The sequence below is a fragment of the Schistocerca americana genome, chromosome 3, assembly GCF_021461395.2.
Source record: "Schistocerca americana isolate TAMUIC-IGC-003095 chromosome 3, iqSchAmer2.1, whole genome shotgun sequence".
NCBI classification, from domain to species: domain Eukaryota; kingdom Metazoa; phylum Arthropoda; class Insecta; order Orthoptera; family Acrididae; genus Schistocerca; species Schistocerca americana.
In genome coordinates this window covers 367114726-367135799 of record NC_060121.1, presented here as the reverse complement: position 1 = coordinate 367135799, position 21074 = coordinate 367114726, and positions in this window count along the sequence as shown.

Here is a 21074-nt window from a genome sequence, read left to right as displayed (position 1 = left end):
CAGAGAATTGTCATGCAGAAGGACACATGTGACAGTAATATTTTACGGGCTGCGTGAATTCAGGCGAAATCTCACACCAGGCCCTTATACTTGGCGGGAGACATTGTTGTTCTAAGCATCTTTACGCGCTCACTATGCTCTCAGAACTGAAAAGAGCAACGTGGCGCTATCGATGGGCATACTACAGACTCTGTCCAACACATCTGTGCAAAGCTTCATCGGATTTTCTCTGTGATTTTCATTTCGCACCCCATGGGACCTTTCCGAATAACCCTCATACTGCAAGGCTTAATCATGCAGGACAGTACGATTCCTGTGGACAAAACTTCTAAATTGCACACAGTTCACAGTGAAATCCTGACCAAATAGACTGTCGCATCCACTCGTAGTGAAATTGCGTCAACCCTTTGACCACAGCCGGACAGACCTGGGTAATGCTGACTGGGAAGGAAGACCATCAACATCGTTAACGCGTGACAATGCCCATACAATCGAGGAACTGGTTTGCAGCATTTGCAGAATTTTCAACGATGAGGCCGTACACGTATCCGTTCTCAAATGGCTCCGTGAACGAGGAATGGATTTTTATGATCAAGTAATTGGACCATTGGTAGAGTGTTCTGAGCGCTATTGCCACTCTGTAGTGTAGTAGAGCACTGAATAAAATTTACTTGGCCTGGCATAATAATGTGTAACTTATTTTTTAAAGTCCTCTCGTATTCAAGAGAAATGTTGATATAACCACAAAGTTTTTCGCTTTGACAGGCTTTTATCCAATAATGTCTAACTTCCTTCCACGTCAGTTTAGGTAAAACCTCAAGCTTTCGACAGTCACCAACTTTGTCAGGAGTATCTGAGTGTCGAAGGTGCTGCTGTGGTGACCTTACATACAAAACGACTATAAATTCCCTTTTATACTGAACACTATTTATGTCGCATGTCATACACAAGTATAAGTATCGCCACGAAGTAAAGACTCCAGTGGATGGAATGCCCTAAAACATAGTTCATGTCGCATTTTGTCACACTTCAGTAACTACATAAATGAGCCAGCTTACTGCCAACAATATAGGAATGACTCGGATAAGACAGCTGTCTCTACAAGGGAAACAAGATGCACGTGTAGCTGTGCGAAAAATAAGGGACAATGAGATGTCATCGTCTTCAGAACTTGCACATGTCAACAACGAATCAACACTCTTCCGGAGCCTGCTCGTAACAGCAGAAATGATGGACCCCGTCCTGAATCGGTAATGATAGTGATGGCTCACAAAAATCATCATCATTATCAGTCACATGAAATACAAATAGACGAAATTCGTGTTGTTGACGCTGTCCTTTAAATATTATCCTAGTGGTAATGACATGAATGGTCACCCTGTATTTTTCACCTGACAGTAACCTGTAATGACTACGTGTAAAACAGGCTTCAGTGCTACTTAGCTATGCCAACTTATTTATGTATTCATGGTGTTTAATGGTTTCATGCTACTCCAACATTTAAGCAGAGCAACTTTTGCGCTATACGATAGGCACTCATTAGCTGTTCAATGTCAATATACTGAAGTTTATTGTAAAGCCATGATAGTCTTGTGTTCATAGTCTTGTGTTCTACATGTATTTTTTATGTCAATTCACCGTCCTCCGACACAATTTTGTTAACGTTTGTCGAACTATGGAAGATTTAACTCTTTCATTACCTTTTTCCGACTGAAAGAAATTAATGTATGACTATTTTTAATAAATATCGTAGTTAGAAGCAGCATATGGAAACAAATATAACCACCCGTTTCGTTTTCCAACGTGGGGATGGGAGGGGAGGGCCTAAGTATCCGAGTGGCAGTTTTCGACGTGGGACCTGTATGTAATAGTGGTAAAAAAAATTGATGGTCGTCCAGAATTTTCGTTGATGGTATTTTCAGAAAAGCATTTAGATCGTATTTATGATTACAAATATGTGACATGTCTGTAGATTATTCCAAATGACAAGTTATTTATCATTACATGTAAGTTCTGAGTGTCTCATTTGACAGTCACGTTGATTGATCCTCTTACTTGTGATACGGTCTGAGTCAGTTTCTGCACAGGGGAACAAGATACAGCAAATTCTCACTAGTTCTCTGATAACCGATCGTGGGTAGTGAAAGTGCTGAGACCGAAATTAGTCAAAAATAATGCAAATTACTACAGCAAATCTTGGTAATATTAAGATATACTTTCTGATTATTTAAAAGTTGTTGTGCGCTCCATTATAAAATATATTGGACGTTGTCTTCAGTATTTCACATTGTCCATATGTTTTCACAGAATCCCTATGAAATATTTCACTAATGTATTGGTGTTCTAATCGGAAAAGTGGTTCAAATGGTTCAAATGGCTCTGAGCACTGTGGGACTTAACATCTGTGGTCATCAGTCCCCTAGCACTTAGAAATACTTAAACGTAACTAACCTAAGGACATCACACACATCTATGCCCGAGGCAGGATTCGAACCTGCGACCGTAGCAGTCGCGCCGGAAAAGTGGGAACACACGTATACAGACATGTATAATGAAATGGCTTCAGACATAAGAGAGCAACACTGATTCATTGGCTGAAGCCCGATCATTCACATGCAAGTTTGTTTCGATACAAACAATTTTGCAATATAACTGTGAAGGGTTCTAGTGCAAATGTCAAACTGAGTAAAATCCTTTTCGGCATAAGACCGCGTTGTTTTGAGACCAAAACCACTGTTAAAAACCAACGTTTCGACCGTCTTAGCAGTAACTCTGAAGAAGACCGCTGAAAAGATGGTTTTAGTAGTGGATTGTTTCAAAACGACGTGGCCTCACCTCAGAAATGATCTTATCGGATTCTCTGTAATAGAGCCCTTAAGATTTGGTTTCATTGTATTGCATTTCCTTACCCTTTAAAGAGATTTATTTTATGCTATGTACACATTTATAAAACAAAATTAACCGAAGTATTTTGAGAAGCACAAAAAAATCGCAAGTAATATCATGCAGTTTCATGTCATTGAACATTGATGTTTAATTATGTAAATTCTCACGTTCCCAAGTAACATGGCGTACCATAAATCGCTATCGATAACTACAGTGACCGACTGGTGATACACATTGTTTGCCGGCCCGGTGGCCGAGCGGCTCTAGGCGCTTCAGTCTGGAACCGCGCGACCGCTACGGTCGCAGGTTCGAATCCTGCCCCGGGCATGGATGTTTGTGATGTCCTTAGGTTTCAGTAGTTCTAAGTTCTAGGGGACTGATGACCTCAGAAGTTAAGTTCCATACTGCTCAGAGCCATATCAACCATTTGATACACATTGTTTATGTCTCTAGTTCAAGCTTCCGTATTTGCAGTTTGAGCGATATGTAAGTTGACATCGCATGCAGAAAATGGCATGAGGGGGTAAAACGAGTAGAAAGGTGCCTGATATATCGTGCTGATGTATGGCTCCGCTTTCGCTATCCACAATGCATCGTAAGGGTGTGACCGCTTCAATTAGTTCCGCGGGGATTCCTACGGTTTGTTCGTATCAGCTCCCTTCAATCTCGAAATCACTCGAGTTCGCCCACACGCCGCTAGAGGAAGCACTAAAGTTCTCTTCTTTGCACTGCGTTGGCGTTTGACATCCCCACGACAGCGACCATTAGGCATGCAAATTTCCTCCGCTCCTAAGCGCGTGGTTCGGAAAGCGCGATGGTGGCGAGGCGTCGCCTCTGCCGAGGTGTCGATGCGTGCAAATACAAGAAACAGCGCCGTGTCGGGTGTCGCCTGACTCGGCAAGTCTGTCGCGTGTGGGCGGGCCGTGTCGGCTGTCGGGCGGCGTGTGGCGCGGGCGCATCCAGCCGTCACCTGAGCGCGCAACGGCCTGCCTGCCGTCACACTGGCGAAAGGGCTTCATTCGTCAGCACAGCCCGGCCGTACACGCAGCTTCGCTGAAACAGGTCCCACAGGTGACACACGCGACTGCACCGAAAGGCCGCAAGCCACCTTGCTGAGGGTGTCGAAGGGTACTTTCAGGGTATCGACTTGGCTGGGAAGCATACTGGGAAAGCGGCAGTTCTCGGGGATATTTAACTAACGGGGAAATTGACTGAAAGCTCAGGGAATTCTGAAATTCTGAGCGCATTCTGAGACACCCAAGTGAAAAATGACCTGTTCATTAGGGTATCCCTTATTTTTCAGCTTTCTTCCCCATATCTTGATCCAATCTATAAAAAAAGATAAGTGCAAAATTTAAGCTGAATCGATGAACTATAGGACAACTACATTGACTATGATGTTTCCAAATTTTTTTGTGTGAATTTTGTTACAGTTTATCATAACCATTATTATTAACTAAAATTATATTTTTAAAAATACTTATTTGTAATAACCATCTTTTAAGACTGTAATCGTAATATTTAATACCATTCAACCCAAATATACACTCAAGGCGCGAAAGAAACTGGTATAGGCACGCGTATTCAAATACAGAGATAAGTAAACAGCCAGAATACGGCGCTCGGTCGGTAACGCCTATATAAGACAACAAGCGTCTGGCGCAGTTGTTAGATCGATTACTGCTGCTACAACGGTAGGTTATCAAGGTTTAGGTGAGTTTGAACGTGGTGTAACAGTCGGCGCACGAGTGATGGGACACAGCATTTCAAGAGTCTACCGCGAATATCAGAAATCTGGCAAACATCAAATCGCCCACGTCGCTGTGGCTGGAGAAAGATCCTGCAAGAACGGGACCAACGACGACCGAAAATAATCGTTCAGTGTGACAGAAGTGCAACGCTTCCGCAAATTGCTGCCAATTTCAGTACTGCACATCAAGAAGTGTCTGCGTGCGAACCATTCAACGAAACGTAATTGATATTCGCTTTCAGAGCCGAAGGCCCACTCGTGTTCCCTTTATGACTGCACGACACGAAGCTATACGCCTCGCCCGGACCCGTCAACACCGACATTGGACTGTTGCTGACTGGAAACATGTTGCCTAGTCGGACGAGTCTCGTTTCAAATTGCATTGAGTGGATGGACGTATAAGGGTTGGAGACAACCTCATGAATCCATGGACCTTGCATGTGAGCAGGAGACTGTTCAAGCCGGTGGAGGTTCTGTCATGGTGTGGGGCGAGTGCACTGGGAGTGATATGGGACCCCCGATACGTCTAGATACGACTGTTCCAGGTGACATGTAAGTAAGCATTGTGTCTGATTACCTGCATCCATTCATGTCCATTGTGCATTCCGACGGACTTGAACAATTCTAGCAGGGCAGCGCGACATCACACACGTTCAGAATTACTAAAGAGTGGCTCCATGAGCATACTTCTGAGATTAAACACTTCCGCTGGCACCAGACTCCACAGACATGAATATTACCGAGCGTATCTGGGACGCTTTGCAACGTGGTGTTCAGAAGAGAACTCCACCCCTCGTATTCTTACGGATTAATGGACAGCCCTGCAGCATTCAGGGTGTCAATTCTCTCCTGTACTACTTCAGACATTAGTAGAGTCCATACCACGTCGTGTTGCAGCACTTCTGCGTGTTCGCGGGGGCTCCACACGATGTTAGGCAGGTGTACCACTTTCATTGACTCTTCAGTATATTAATGACTGGTGCAGAAGATTTCAAGCATGAAACCGAAAACCTAGTTGTAAATCGAACTTCTCTTCAAAGTCTCCGAAAACATTGAGGAAAGGGTAAATGCAGAAATTCAGCACAAATTTAAGCAAGATGATTGCCGAAGTTTTGGGATGGAAAGTTGGTTCCAGCACTCAATGGTATTAACAGGTTAGATGGGGACAGTATTCGTACTTTTTCAAGTCAAGCAACAGTTGTCGGGAATCCCTGAAATCCCAACATCATCTGGAGAAGATCAAGTCATGGTTGTTTACCAGGCAATAGAAAATTAGGTTATAACTGACAAAGTTCAAGCATTTTGCTGTGATACGACAGCAAGCAGGTCGAATAAATGGAAGCTGTAAAAATCTTGACCTGTTACACTTCCACTGCAGTCACCAAATTTTTTAATTGGTTTTGCGGTCCTGTTCTGATTCATTGATGTGAGCAATTTCTGAACTTGGAACTTTTTAAGAAATATAGGGTAACTTAGTCGGAACTCGATAAGAACGCTTACATAACCGGTAGCAGTGAAAGTATCTGATGATGTATGGTCTATAATTCTCGGATTTCTTGAAAACCAATTTTATACGCAGAAATAGCAGCGAAATTGTCGATTTATCTTGTATTCAGCCAGTCGCTTTTTTACGATTTATTCAACCATGAACATGTTTTGGAGCCACCGCAGGCTCATCAAGAGATACAGGAGTTCTTGTAACACTTCCATCCGATGATGAGCCAGCAGTGGCTTGATAACATGTTCATGATCGAATAAATCGTTAAAAAGCGACTCGTTGCGTATTTATTACAAGATAAATCGACAATTTAAATCACAATCGCAGTTCGTCATCCACAATGGATGTACCGCAACAGCGAAATTATTACAATTTACGGTGATCTTCCTTAGCAGCATTCCAAAGAATGTAATGTCGTTTCACGTCTAAGAAACGTATTTTAGATGGCCGCAAAGGCCATGTATCCATTAGTGTTATACATTCTCCAGGATCAGTTTCAAGTATCTGGTATGGAGAAGAACTCATTAACGAGAAAATGTTTTTTTTTTCTTGTACACTTGTGTGTTGAAGCCTGGTGTCTGTGAACAGAAACAATTAAAGCACCTTACCATGATTTCCTATTCATGAGTCAACTGATAAGTTATCAGAATACTGATCCGGTAATCAGTAAGGCTACTGAAATACACTCCTGGAAATGGAAAAAAGAACACATTGACACCGGTGTGTCAGACCCACCATACTTGCTCCGGACACTGCGAGAGGGCTGTACAAGCAATGATCACACGCACGGCACAGCGGACACACCAGGAACCACGGTGTTGGCCGTCGAATGGCGCTAGCTGCGCAGCATTTGTGCACCGCCGCCGTCAGTGTCAGCCAGTTTGCCGTGGCATACGGAGCTCCATCGCAGTCTTTAACACTGGTAGCATGCTGCGACAGCGTGGACGTGAACCGTATGTGCAGTTGACGGACTTTGAGCGAGGGCATATAGTGGGCATGCGGTAGGCCGGGTGGACGTACCGCCGAATTGCTCAACACGTGGGGCGTGAGGTCTCCACAGTACATCGATGTTGTCGCCAGTGGTCGGCGGAAGGTGCACGTGCCCGTCGACCTGGGATCGGACCGCAGCGACGCACGGATGCACGCCAAGACCGTAGGATCCTACGCAGTGCCGTAGGGGACCGCACCGCCACTTCCCAGCAAATTAGGGACACTGTTGCTCCTGGGGTATCGGCGAGGACCATTCGCAACCGTCTCCATGAAGCTGGGCTACGGTCCCGCACACCGTTAGGCTGTCTTCCGCTCACGCCCCAACATTGTGCAGCCCACCTCCAGTGGTGTCGCGACAGGCGTGAATGGAGGGACGAATGGAGACGTGTCGTCTTCAGCGATGAGAGTCGCTTCTGCCTTGGTGCCAATGATGGTCGTATGCGTGTTTGGCGCCATGCAGGTGAGCGCCACAATCAGGACTGCATACGACCGAGGCACACAGGGCCAACACCCGGCATCATGGTGTGGGGAGCGATCTCCTACACTGGCCGTACACCACTGGTGATCGTCGAGGGGACACTGAATAGTGCACGGTACATCCAAACCGTCATCGAACCCATAGTTCTACCATTCCTAGACCGGCAAGGGAACTTGCTGTTCCAACAGGACAATGCACGTCCGCATGTATCCCGTGCCACCCAACGTGCTCTAGAAGGTGTAAGTCAACTACCCTGGCCAGCAAGATCTCCGGATCTGTCCCCCATTGAGCATGTTTGGGACTGGATGAAGCGTCGTCTCACGCGGTCTGCACGTCCAGCACGAACGCTGGTCCAACTGAGGCGCCAGGTGGAAATGGCATGGCAAGCCGTTCCACAGGACTACATCCAGCATCTCTACGATCGTCTCCATGGGAGAATAGCAGCCTGCATTGCTGCGAAAGGTGGATATACACTGTACTAGTGCCGACATTGTGCATGCTCTGTTGCCTTTGTCTATGTGCCTGTGGTTCTGTCAGTGTGATCATGTGATGTATCTGACCCCAGGAATGTGTCAATAAAGTTTCCCCTTCCTGGGACAATGAATTCACGGTGTTCTTATTTCAATTTCCAGGAGTGTAGAATCAAATTACCTCTGGTATTAACTCGGAAAACTGTGGCTTTAGCTTTCTTTGATGATAATGTTCCAACAAAGCTCAGTTATCTTGCGATTAGAAAAAAGGTGAAGAAGAGGAAGGAAAAAATCAAGTGGAAAGGCACATTATATAAAAAAATGTACTTTCTTCTTTTAAGAATGTTGATTTCTCATGTTTTGTAATACCTGTTGCGAAAACTTTCTTCGCGATTACCGATTTTACCTCACAGACTCTTCAGCGTTGAAAGACTACTCTCATAAAAAAAAAACTTGACATGGTTGTTGTGAATGATGAAGAAACAGGCGTCAAACTCATTCAGGAATACAATAATAATTACCTAGCTGCTACTAAATCTTCTCGTAGGAATAAATAATGTCCAATGTTCATCCGATCAAGTTATCTTTTAATTATACGGAAATCAATGTTGCAAGATGATTATTTTAAACAAAACAAAAATTTCTCGGCTTAACATGTATGCATTTTTTAAAATAAATAGCGCTGGCAACATGGGACATGAGAGAAGGGAGAGAAAAGAACATGAAAAAGTAATAAAGACAGGAAGGAAGAAAGTGTTGCTACTGAATGGGAAATGGAAGTATATAGGGCCGTAATTGGGAGAAATGGGACTATTTGTTTTACAGTTTGGCAGAGAGAAACTGGCAATATACGGTAATTTTTTGGTGAGGAAAAGTTTGGTGTTTGACAGAATAGAGTACTTCAACTTCTTCTTACCAGCAACAGGACTTTCAATTGTACGTGGAGTGGAGGACAGTTTGTTCCAAAGACGGATAGTAGCAACAGAGAAACAGTTTACGAACGTTCTTGATTTATGAATGAGAGCTGCTAGGATATTAGGTAGGTGTGGTGACAGGTACTCGATTTCTTATGCCACCTACTGTGGCATGTGCTCACTGGGGAGACGTGTCAATACTGTCCAGAATTAGTATGTCAATGCAGCATGTGGCGAACAACGCGTACACAACACGCGTATGACAAGGGACTGTGGTTACGCTAATGACACTAACAACAAGCTGTCGCATGTCTTTCTGTCATAGATTTCTGTGCACGTACTGCTTGTCACTTAAAAAAGGAAACTTGCATAATTAATTTTTTATTTTTTTGCGGTGACTTATCTGTACTCCAGGCACACACCGAAACCCTCTCGCCTCGCTACCGTAGCACGACGCCAGAGTACCCAAAATAAAATGGTGCACCCCGTTGATAAAATGGAGATGGGCGACACCATTTTTGTTGTGGCTCCTCTAGCATCGTGCCACAGTAGCGCAGAGCAAGTAGTACAGATCGTAGCTGCAAATAAATAAAAAATTAATTATACAAGTTTATTTTTCGACGTAATAATTAACTCCTTATGAGTGCCCTATGTACGTTGATCTTTTTTTTTTTCGAAAACTTTTAATTTTTGTTTCACTATCATAAAGCCAACTATAATTTGTGCAAATTAGTGACAACTGTCAGTTTTCATTGATATCTATGGACAAAATTTAAATTAATTTATAACAAAAGAGGTGTTTTTTTTAATTGTATGTATACACAACGCTTATGTGCGTACAAGGTTGGAAGTAAATTAAAATCTTTACTATTGCTAGCTCTTCGCTTTCCACATTTAGAGAGGTGGAGGTATGGACCAAAAACAGGAATAAAGTTGTCTAGTAAATGTTGGTGCTGATGCGCAAGTCTTAACAGCTATTGAAACTTGTTCATCTTCGCTACTGTGAAACACATCTCTTTTACTGAATAAGTGGACACAGTTCTTAAGATATACATTTTAGAGTCCATGTTTACCAGAAAACTTTTCATGTTTTGGCCCATACTGCCTCCTCCCAAAATATGGGAAGCAAAGAGCTTGCAGTAGAAAAGATTTGTTTCACACTATCGAAGATGAAGTAATGCTCATACCTCTTGGGTATGTGTTTTTGGACCCATCTTTACTAGACTTTTTTGCTTCGAATGATCGTTTCGTCATATCCATAAATATTAATCATTCCGCCTAGGACACCTTGTGTAAAGTAGTACACCCTAACGTCTTTTCAAAATAATGGTAACGCAGTTGGCGCCTTTGTACCCCACAACACGAAACTGATTTAGTGTCCAATCTGTCACGGTTTTCTTCCCGGAACATCTTAATACTTCACAGTCATTGTCTTCCCCTTCTGCACGAGAATAAAGACGTTTGTTGATCACTCACAAGCACCCAAATTATGTAAGATATCTCTCCTTCTCTTTTCTATTTTTTTCCAGTGATTCATTGAACGATTGTCTAAAATCTCTTGACACTGTTTGCTTCATATACCAACGAGACGTCGAGATCATAGGGTGGAGGGCTCTTTAATGTTTCCCTTCGTCGTTAATTCTTCTTCTCCATTCTTCATTCTATCACATACACGTCGCCCATGTAAGTGACTGTACGAATTGCCGTACCTTTGCGTGACAGGATGTTCTTCAAACTGTGCCTTGTTTAGCCAGTTGATCAGCATGTTCGTTGCCACTGAGTCCCAGAGTAATGTGATTTCTTAAGGCTGATTTCGTAGTCTACTCACTTGCTGCATAAATTCATTAACTACAGGATTGTTGTCACTGCGTAAAATGGTTTTTCAAGATAATGCTGCTTATCAGGAATCGGTTAAGATAATTAGATTAGATTAGATTAATTATTCATTCCATAGACCTACAAAAGAGGGGATCCTCGTGGGTATGGAACATATCAGACAAACACATTACAAAAATGTAATTAGAAAAACTTCAGTTTCATTAATGTTAATGATCCTCAGTCAATAAACAGTAACATTATGCACATGAATTAAAATTAAACTTCTGATATTTACAGGTTTAATACTTACATCTGCATTCATTAAATCCATCATTCACACAGTAGCTAGTTACTTGGCTATTACAATGAAGTATTGTCAAAAATTAAAGTAAATTATTCATTTCAATGATCCTCAGTTAAGAACAGTCAAATTATGTACAAGATTTAAAATTAAATTTCCACTATTTACAGACTTAAGACTTACATCTGCTTTCCATACATCCATCATTCACACAGTAGGTAGTTACTTGGCTGTTACAACCATGTATTGTCAAAAATTAAAGTATAATAAATTTTCATTAAAATGGTCTACTGCACTTGTTAAGAAATTCATGGATGGAATAGAAGCAGCTGACCATCAAAACTTCTTTTAAATTATTTTTAAATTGTGCCTTGTCTCAAAATAAACTCTTAATGGTTGCTGGTAACTTATTGGAAATATGCGTTGCTGAATACTGAACTCTTTCTGGGCAAGAGTAAATGATTTTAAATCTTTATGTATATTGTTCTTATTCCTAGTATTGATACTGTGTACTAGGCAGTTAGTTGGAAAGAAGAGATGTATTATTTACAAAGAACTTGATTAAGGAATAAATATACTGAGAAGCTGTGGTTAGTATGCCCAATTCTCTGAATAGGTTTCGACATGATTTTCTTGGATTTACACTATACATTACTTTTATTATACACTTCTGTACTCTAAAATTTTTTCACCGTTTGGGCTATTCGGAAAGCAAGGTCTGTCGGGAGCGAAATTAAAACCACTCTGAAAATCCGATGAAGCTTTGCACAGATGTATTGGACAGTGTCTCTAGTATACCGGTCGAACAAGTCACGTCGCTCTTTTCAGTTCTGAGCGCACAGTGAGCACGTCAAGATGCCTAGAAAATCTTTTCTACCGCCAAGTATGGATGCCTGATGTAAGATTTCGCCTGATTTCTTGCGGCCTACATAACGTAACAGTCATGCAGTTCCGTTTCGATGACAATTAACGGCAGTAGACTGCAACATTATTGATAGGAAGTGTTTGATTGCCCAACACACAACCCGGGCTTGGCTCGCTCAGATTTTGATCTCTGCTCACATAAACCGCTGGCTGCGAAGACAACATTGTGGCACAGACAAAGAAACTGCATGCCATCGCAGAGAAGTGGTGGAAAGCACAGGCGGCTCCCTTCTACGACGACGCTATTGGAAAGTTGGTTCAACGCTACAACAAATGGCTAAGTCAAAGCGGCAAACTATGTAGAGAAGTATCCAGAGTGAGATTTTCACTCTGCAACGGAGTGTGCGCTGATATGAAACTTCCTGGCAGATTAAAACTGTGTGCAGGACCGAGACTCGAACTCGGGACCTTTGCCTTTCGCGGGCAAGTGCTCTACCGACTGAGGTACCCAAGCACGACTCACGCCCCGTCCTCACAGCTTTACTTCTGCCAGTTCCTCGTCTCCTACCTTCCAAACTTTACAGAAGCTCTCCTGCGAACCTTGCAGGACTAAGAGAGAGAAGTAGATGGAATGTGTACCTTATTGTTGCAACTAAAACATTATTTTCACAGTGGTGCTCTTTTCGCGACCGATCGGTACTTTTCGAATAGCCCTCGTAATATAGCCTCAATGCAGTTTCCTACGTAGTACGTCGTTCTCTAGAGACATAAAGCACGATGAGAGGCCTTGAAGAGTTGACGAGAGCGCGCATGCGCGGGGCGCAGTGAATCTGTGCGCGGCGCGGCCGTGAATCAGCGGCCCGACAGCGACAATTAGCGTCGCGCTTCCGTCGGCGGCGCGGAGCCTCGTTACGCTCGTTGGCGCTTATCAGCCCCGGAGCCGGCGAGTGAATCACGCCGCCCAGAATAAGCCGCGGCCCGTCGTGATCAAGCACGTCAACGTGTGAGGCAACCGGGGGCAGCAATTCCGGTGGCTCGAGCTTATTTGTAGAATCCGCTTTCAGTAGCTGCGATGTTGGCCAGTGGTGCTCGAGATGGTGAGCGCGAAAACAATTAAGCTGAGGTTGGCCGAGGGCAATAGCCCGTAAAGGCTTCTGGACTCTGGTAATTGTCGGCACTTGCTAAATTCATTCACTTTGCAGGCTGCTTACACGCCGTGTTGCTAATTTCATTTATTACATTTAAATTTTATCCATATTTTGCAGCTTCAAACGTCACTATATTCATACACTGGAAGTATGAATTAAAAGATACCTTCAGTCACATCTTGTCGTATTGTATTAAGTACACAATGCGTTTCGGACCCTGCGGGCCCACCATCAGGAGAAATTTGCCATGATACATGCTTTATTTTTTTCTCTTGAATGATGTGATGAAATGCATATTCCACATAATCCAAGAAAAGCGTTTTTAACGTTTTAGCACCATCATACATTCTTTTCTCCATCATGTTCGTACACATCACTTGACACAAGAGGCACATTTTCATACACATGTTTGTAAACGCTTCACAGCTGTTATTTGTTACACTTCTCACTTCACCCTTCTCTTTTTAGCAACAGTGTTCTCTTCACCCTTCTCTTTCTAGCAATAGTGTTCTGGCAGCAGTTATTTCTCCATCTGACGTTGATGGTTTTCTATTGTTGTGAAGGTCGATGACAGCATGTCATGACCTCACGAAAATGCTGGATGCTTTTCGATCGGTACCCCTGGGATTTGCAGTGGGATGATAGAGGCTAGAGCGAGCGGGGTGGATGAAGGAATCTGGAACATTCTATAATAATTAGTACTGGAATACTTTAGCAAATAACTTTTTCTTAGAAAAATTTTAATAAACATTTTTGGAACAGTGATCAAAAATTTTTAAAAAATTTTCATTCAAAAACTCAGCCTTGATCACACCACGTATGCTTCAAGAACATAGGTGACCGGTATCGGTCATATCACATGACCATCATCAGACCCATGGCAACCTTCGAACATGGTAGGTGGAGCACTCTTCTCAGCTGGTCTAACCAGTTGACATCACAGCAGCTGAGAAGAGTGCTCCACCTACCATGTTCGAAGGTTGCCATGGGTCTGATGATGGTCATGTGATATGACCGATACCGGTCACCTATGTTCTTGAAGCATACGTGGTGTGATCAAGGCTGAATTTTTAAAAGAAAAACTTTTATTTAACTTTGTCCTGCTACTGCACTCCAGGAACATAACTTATAACAACTATATTTCTTGAATACAAATGACTCATTAACAAACATTAACTGTATTATACAAAAAGCAAGATAACACAATTCTGGTATTACGTGCGTAAACCATGCGCGAACTAGAGGCTGTGAACATAGCGAGCTGAAGGTTCAAATGGCTCTGAGCACTATGGGACTTAACATCTGAGGTCATCAGTCCCCTAGAACTTAGAACTACTTAAACCTAACTAACCTAAGGATATCGCACAGATCCATGACCGAGGCAGGATTCGAACCTGCGACCGTAGCGGTCGCGCGGTTCCAGGCTGAAGTGCCTAGAACCGCTCAGCCACAACGGCCGGCCGAGCTGAAGGCTATTCTAATCTGACTTCGCTCACGACCTGTAGCTGCCTCGGCCGGTGCGATCTGCGAGTCTCTTTCCGTGCCATACGGCGGTGTTGCAAGCGCCAGCGAGTCCAGAGAGGTTGCAAGTGCTGGCACGCTATCGATTATCGCAACCTCTAGTGTGGTGTCTAACGTTAACACCAGATCTATGACTCATTACGTTGGAGGATTTCTCATGGGTACGCCGAACAAGAATTATAAGAGGTAGTGAAATGAAAAACAAATACCCACCACAACGGGACCATGGAACGGTTCCATTCAAACGTCATCACCTATTTGGAGGCGAGACGATCAGTTCCTGTTTCGTAGACTGCGGTTGGCCACTGACGGATCGACAACCGCAACCGTACTTGCACCTCCGAGCGAAAAAGTCGCCGAAGATGTGAAATTCACTCGCTGAAATAGCCGAGCTGTACGGGGGATGGTTCAAATGGCTCTGAGCACTATGGGACTTAACTGCTGTGGTCATCAGTCCCCTAGAACTACTTGAACCTAACTAACCTAAGGACGTCACACACATCCATGACCGAGGCAGGATTCGAACCTGCGACCGTAGCGGTCGCGCGGTTCCAGACTGTAGCGCCTAGAACCGCTCGGCCACCCCAGCCGGCGTACGGGGAATGTTTTGAACCAAATCGCTGAAGAGTAGCCTTAGTTCGATTTGCAGTGTAGGGGCAGGCTTTGTCGCGCAACGGGGTGATTCCGGCCGACAGGCGGCGACGCCTGCCACAAGACCACCATTTTAGCAGCAACTGTGGCTTTGTCAATTACCAGCCGCAGGCACAAATTTTTTCCGGAAGAAAAATTAACTGTCGATACAAACTCATGCACTATACTGCCACCCACCAAGGCAACAGAACAGAGCACTCACAGGAGACACAGCCATTCTACACAGCAACTAGCTCCATCGTCTCCTCTGGCGATCGTGGTAATCACCCACAATCACTGAATAACAAACAACAATGCGAAATGTTCCGCCTACGATCCGTCAGTGGACAAAGTCATGCTTGATGCCGAAGATGTAGCCTAGTTGCAGGTTCTGGGTCCTATAACTTTGACGCTCTGTAGTGTGTTCGGATGACGTTTCCGGACATGATATCCTATTCTCGATTTGTGCCTCAATACACCCATTACAACTCCTCGAAATTTGTCGCAGCATTTCTAGGACATCCTGTGGGAGGGCAACATTTGGGCAACGGCCATGTTGACAATAACGTCCTTCCTCGTGTTCGTGCTAACGTAAAAGAGTGCACCCATATCATGGTACGAAAAACATCCCCAAAACCACCCCCGGCCCGAATTAAACCCGTCACACACTGCTGGTTAAATGCCCCATGGCACAGCCGGCGTTTTTATGCGTTGAATAATCTGAAAACAGACAAAATCATAACACTACGGGATTCCAGTCATCTGTTGATCACCTACCGTGCCGTTTAGCTCATTGAAGGCGCGCAGGTCTATGCGCCGGAGTATCAGCGGCTTTTTGCGAGGTACCTTACACCATAGATCAAACGCAGGCAGTTCGCTCAGCGATGTTCTCTCGTAAACCGTTCGAAATGGACCTGCATTCACTAACAGCAGCTCTTCCTTTCGCGTTTGAAATCGATTGTCGCAGGTAAGGAGTGACGTTTGTCTCCAGTCATTGTCGACTAGCATCTTTCTACTGCTGTGCTTACGGCCTGATACACGGCTGCTACGCTTTCCACAGACTATGTTGATGCATTAACAAATCGGACAATCTCATTCAGTGTGTTGTCACGTGCACGTCCAAACTGTCACGTCTCCAAGTCGACCTGTCTTACTGCACCAACTCCATACAGTCGACTGGCATACGCACATCACCTCACTGTCATGTTGCGTTAGCGGTGGACGGTCACACGATTGCCTGGCACCAGTCATGCACCATCTAAGGCCTCCTGCACTGAAGAGCGAAAGAAACTCGTACACCTACCTAATATCGTGTAGGGCCCCCGCGAGCACGCAGAAGTGCCGCAACACGACATGGCATGGGCTCGATTAATGTCTGAAGTAGTTCTGGAGGGAACTGACACCATGAATCCTGCAGGGCTGTCCTCAAATCCGTAAGAGTACCACGGGGGTGGAGATCTCTTCTGAACAGCACGTTGCAAGGCATCCCAGTTATGCTCAATAATGTTCATGTCTCGGGAGTTTGGTGGCCAGCGGAAGTATTTAAACACAGAAGAGTGTTCCTGGAGCCAGAGCCACTCTGTAGCAATTCTGGACGTGTGGGATGTAGCATTGTCCTGGTGAAATTGCCGAAGTCCGTCGGAATGAACAGTGGACGTGAATGGTTTCTAATGGCTCTGAGCACTATGGGACTTAACATCTGAGGTCATCAGTCCCCTAGACTTAGAACTACTTAAACCTAACTAACCTAAAGACGTCACACACATCCATGCCCGAGGCAGGATTCGAACCTGCGACCGTAGCGGTCGTACGGTTCCAGACTGTAGCGCCCAGAACCGCTCGGCCACACCGACGGCGGACTTGAATAGATGCAGGTGATTAGAAAGGATGTTAACGTACCTGTCACCTGTCAGAGTTGTACTAGACGTATCAACAGTCCAGTGTCAGTGTCGACGAACCCAGACGAGGTGTAAAGGTATGTGTCGTGCAGTTATTAAGGGTACACGTGGGGCTCTTCGGCTCCGAAAGACCATATCGATGACGTTTCGCTGAATGGTTCGCACGTTGACACTTCCTCATGGCCCAGCATTGAAATATGCAGCAGAGCCGGCCAGAGTGGCCAAGCGCTTCTAGGCGGTTCAGGTTCGAATCCTGCCTCGGGCATGGATGTGTGTGATGTCCTTAGGTTAGTTAGGTTTAAGTAGTTCTAAGTCTAGGGTACTGATGACCTCAGTCCCATAGTGCTCAGAGCCATTTGAACCATTTGAGCCAAATCTGCAATTTGCGTGAGGGTTGCACTTCTGTTACGCTGAACGTTTCTCTTCAGTCGTCGTTGATCCCGTTCTTGCAAGAACTTTTTCCGACCGCAACGGTGTCGGAGATTTGATGTTTTACCGGATTCCTGATATTCATGGTACACTCGTTTGAAGTGGTCGTACGGGAAAATCCTCACTTCATCGCTACCTCTGTGATGCTGGGTCCCGTATCCGTAGCTCGTGCATCGACTATAACACCACGTTCAAACTCACTTAAATCTTGACAACCTGGCAGTGTAGCAGCAGTAACCTATCTAACCAGACGCTTGTCTTATATAGGCGTTGCTGACCGTAGCAACGTATTCTACCCATTTACATATCTCTGTATTTTCTAGTTTCTTTGGCGCTTCATTTTATTTTGTTTATGTCCATGAAAAACTACCTATTACTTTCTCACTATTAGTTCCTCATCTCAAAGTACTCAGTCAACTACAGTGCACCATATCTATGATTTTTTAATCTATTGGCTGTGATTGTATGCCGTGAATCAGTTGTACTTGGGTATGGGGGGTATAGTGAAGGGTAAAATCTACGAACGAAGAGAAATATGAGCGTAAGCAACAGGATACTAAACTCCTCAGAGGCACAGCTTGGAACTAATGAAGCTTCTTAGTTATATATCAAAGTATTGTGGTTAATGAGACGCCTTTCACGCATGGGTATCAGGATCCACTTGAGTCTCTGATGTGATAGTTGCAATCACAGAAACTGGATTTGTTGAGCAATATTTCTGCTATTCACTACGGCCAATCAATTTTATTGCTCAACTCGAGGTAAATTTAGATTTGTCAGTTGCCTCACTTACTCGGGTGTTTCCAGCGCAGAAAATGAATGAAGCCGAATCAACCTGAATCAATGGGCGGTGCTCCCATGCTGACGAGGCGTATTATTACCTGATGTGCTCATTGCTAAATTCCAGACTCGGGATGCAAATTTCGCGCTTAATTGTCGTAACGGGTTCGCGTTCAGTATGCTAAACGTCTAGCTTTAGCTGATCAGTACCTTCTAATTACGGTTGCTCTTACTTACGATTTATTACTCCACCTTTTTTTAGTCGCTCCCAAGGAGGACTCCCGTCTTTCATTTGCAGCTAATATATTTTTTAAACATTAAATGAGAAATCTAGTAGCGATCAATTATGCTTTCGATCAAACTGCTAATGGAAAACGGAGCATTTGGGCCGTAATTGAGATCTAAGGAGCAACTTCTTCCCTAATCTACTTCGAAGTTATATTAGAGCGGCGATCAGACTGCAGCCTAACAACCACCGTCACTCCTTGGGCAAACGAAAATAAAACGTGGAAAGGGGGACCCCAATTGAATCGTGCTAATAAGCATGCCCCAGGGACGCGGCGCAAATTAATACGAGGCATTAGAGGCGCGTGCTAATTCGGCAATAACAGGCGTGGCTCTCTAGGCACGGCGGTGCCTGCCTGCAAGGCGGCTGCACGTTACCCTCCTCACTAGAGATGTCAAAGTGTTCGTGAAAATATCAGTAGCGCGAGGCGTGGAATTTAAAAATCTGTGCAACGTCCAATAATGAACTAAACTGGAAATCTACGCGGACTGCTCCAAATCACAAGTAAATAAAAGTTATCGTTTCTTTTGTAAACGAACGAATTAGGGCATAGAGACGAGAGACACGGTCCAAAAGTGAATTAAATGAAAGGCGTCAGTCTGAATTACTAACTGTTCCTCGTTGCTTCCTAGGCCACAGCATCTTGGATATCTCCTATTGTGTATCGTATAAAGAGGCAGTCACATGAAAACGAGACAAGTAAGTCAACTGTTTATTATTCCAAAAGTATATGCCATAATTGTTAATATGCTTATTGTTTCGAGTACACTGTGGAAGTTTCGTTGGGAACCCCTTACACATTCTCCACACAGTCCTGATCTGTATCCTGCGATTTCCACATTTCTGAAGTCATAAAGGAAGACTTTTGCGGTCGTCGATTTTCTTCGGACGAAGAATGGCCACCTGGGTACAATCATGGTTCCACAAGCAACGCAAATATTTTTCCACTACGAAGATGACCGTCTTGTCTCACTTTGGGGTTAACGCATTAAAAGTTAGGCCAATTAATTTTGAAATAACAAACAGTTTACTTCATCTGTCTACCTTTCCATTTGACTACCCCTTGTATAGAGATGTGCAACGCAAATCGATTCCATTTTCTTCTGTAAATTCTTAGTTCAAAAACGTTTCTTTGTTCTAATGTCATCTATGTCTACTTTGATAAATGTATCTATCATTTCTTCATTTCCTAACCTAGGGAAGTGTTGGGAACAATACTATTTTTCAGGTTTCTTTGTTGAGAAATCATACAATGAATATAACAATATTTCACTTCATAAGAAACAGATAATGTGATACTGATTTTTGAAGACTATATTGCTGAAAATCTGTTCCACAAATCTGTGCCTGGAATCTCACTGACTGTAGTTGAACTGTCTTCACTTATGAGTCGCGCTTCGAACTGAGCCCCGATGACCAGTGAAGAGATGCCTGGAGATGCCCCAAACAGCGGTGGGATACCACTATGACTGTCGCTCGCCATACGACCCAACAACCAGGAGTGATGCACTGGGGTGTCATTTCTTTCATAGCGAGATCCCTTTGGTTGCCACCCGCGACACTCTTACAGTACAGCAGCGTGTCGACGATATTCTACGTCCCGTTTTGTTGCCTTTCATGCCAAGCCATCCCGACCATACATTTCAGCAAGATAATGCCCGCCCAAAAACCCACAGGGTTTCTAATGCTTATTCTGTGCTTGTCATACTCTTCCCTGCACAGCAAGGTCGCCGGATCTCTCCCAAATTGGGCAGGCCCCTCCAGCCATCTCGGGATCACCCAACGCGCCAGTCGGACACGATTTGGCATGATATCCGTCAGTAGGACGTCCAACAATTCTGTCAATCGATGTGAAGCCGAATAACTGCTCGGATAAAAAGCGGAGTTATTGACTTGCTCGAGTTGTGAAGCTCTTTCTCTTGAATAAATCATCCAATTTTTCTCAAATTGTAGTCGTTTGTTTGCCTGTACATGTACGTCACATCTACTTAATTCCGCCCAATTCAGACATTCGCGATGCCTCGACTCTTCAAAGGAGACTCCTTTCAAAACAACTTTTGTTTCCCATACTAGAATATTCTTCAAGTGTGTGGGACCTGTACCAGATAGGACTAAAAGGCGACACCGAACCTACGCAAAAAAGGGCAACACGAAGGTCACAGGTTTGTTTGGCGCTGGGGAATGAGAGAAATGAACGGGCAGACGCCTGACGATGACGCAAATTATCCCGTGAAAGCTGCTTTCAAAGTTTCACGAACCGGCTTTAAATGATGACTCTAGGAATGTAGCACAACCCCGCATGTATCGCTGCCGTGGTTACTGCAAAGACAGGATCAGACTACCTGCAGAGCTGTCATTCTTCGCGCGTTCCGTATACAAATCGAACGGGAAGAAATCCAACTACTAGGGCTAA